We start from the raw sequence: 2,541 nt of genomic DNA on the forward strand, positions 1-2,541 counted from the left end.
CACACAGCAGACAGACAGCAGACAGACACACAGCAGACAGACAGCAGACAGACACACGGCAGACAGATAGCAGACACACGGCAGACAGACAGCAGACACGCAGCAGACACACAGCAGACACACAGCAGACACACAGCAGACACACAGCAGACACACAGCAGACACACGGCAGACACACAGCAGACACACAGCAGACACACAGCAGACACACAGCAGACACACGGCAGACACACAGCAGAGACACATACACAGCAGACACACGGCAGACACACAGCAGACACACGGCAGACACACAGCAGACAGACAGCAGACACACAGCAGACACACAGCAGACACACGGCAGACACACAGCAGACAGACAGCAGACAGACAGCAGACACACAGCAGACACGCAGCAGACACACAGCAGACACACAGCAGACACACAGCAGACACACAGCAGACACACACACAGCAGACACACGGCAGACACACAGCAGACACACAGCAGACACACAGCAGACACACAGCAGACACACAGCAGACACACAGCAGACACACAGCAGACACACATACACATACACACAGCACACACATACACACAGCATACACACGGCAGACACACAGCAGACACACAGCAGACACACAGCAGACACACAGCAGACACACAGCAGACACACAGCAGACAGACACACAGCAGACACACAGCAGACACACAGCAGACAGACAGCAGACACACAGCAGACACACAGCAGACACACAGCAGACACACAGCAGACACACAGCAGACACACAGCAGACAGACAGCAGACACACGACAGACACACGGCAGACACACAGCAGACACACGGCAGACAGACAGGAGACACACAGCAGACACACAGCAGACAGACAGGAGACAGACAGCAGACAGACAGCAGACACACGGCAGACACACAGCAGACAGACAGCAGACATGCACATACACACAGCAGACACACAGCAGACACACAGCAGACACACAGCAGACACACAGCAGACAGACAGCAGACACACAGCAGACAGACAGCAGACATGCACATACACACAGCAGACACACAGCAGACACACAGCAGACACACAGCAGACACACAGCAGACACACAGCAGACACACAGCAGACAGACAGCAGACACACAGCAGACACACAGCAGCAGACACACGGCAGACAGACAGCAGACACACAGCAGACACACGGCAGACACACGGCATACACACAGCAGACACACAGCAGACACACAGCAGACAGACAGCAGACAGACAGACACAGCAGACACACAGCAGACACACAGCAGACACACGGCAGACAGACAGACAGACAGCAGACACACAGCAGACACACAGCAGACACACAGCAGACAGACAGCAGACACACAGCAGACACACAGCAGACACACGGCAGACACACAGCAGACACACAGCAGACACACAGCAGACACACAGCAGACACACAGCAGACATGCACATACACACAGCAGACACACAGCAGACATGCACATACACACAGCAGATACACAGCAGACACACAGCAGACACACAGCAGACACACGGCAGACACACGGCAGACACACGGCAGACACACAGCAGACACACGGCAGACGGTGATCTAAGGTGTTCCCCCACTCAAAACCAAAGAACAGAAATAGATCAAAAGAGAAGAGTAGGCGCTAAATGACCAGTTGGTTCACAGTAAAAGAGAGAACAAATAGCAAGACAGATCAACATAGGCATATATACCAAATACAATTAGTTCCCATTAGGCTAAAATCTACTCTGAGCGAAACAGCAGCTAGCAGTCCTGTTAACAAAGGGAAAAAAGACTGGATTAGTCATTTACCCACATCACATTACAGCTGATATTCTACCGGCAAACTCTTTAACTGAGTTCACAGCGGACATCGGCTAGTCCTCTTAAGCCCAATGCACACGGCGTGCGATTTTGTCGCACCGCCGAATTCGATTCCATTGTTTTGAATGAGACCCAATGAGACAATGCACACGGCGTGCGATGCGATATTGTCGCACGACAACATTCGATTCTCCATTCACATTCATTCATTCATTGGTGTGAATTGAGAATCGAATGTTGTCGTGCGACAAAATCGCACGCCGTGTGCATTGGCCTTAACAAGCACCACCCAGGCCAGGCTAGACACCATCGCTTTCCACTATTTACAACGGCTAATCAGCTGTACATGCACCCTCACTATGGGCAGAAAGCAGCGACTGCTCATATTCAAACCACCTGCGCAAACAAAGCTGTAAGACAAAACTACACAGCGATTATGAGCCACCAAGCTAAACTGTTTACAAACTGTTTATCGGGACTTGGGAACGCCAGGACAGCATAACCAACTGCAGAGTGGACTAAACGTGTACGCTAATCATGCGTGTCCCTACTTTTTAAATTGTCATGCCCGCCAAGATTTCCCTTTAGTCTGGATAGATTTCTCATGATTGACTAGGAAGAGCTCTGTGAAAACACTGCATGGATGGTGCAACAGGAGGGTGTAGCCCCGTACGACAACACTGAGTCTGCAGCACC

This window comes from Nansenia antarctica (assembly GCF_963989245.1).
Source record: "Nansenia antarctica genome assembly, chromosome: 12".
NCBI lineage: Eukaryota > Metazoa > Chordata > Actinopteri > Argentiniformes > Microstomatidae > Nansenia > Nansenia antarctica.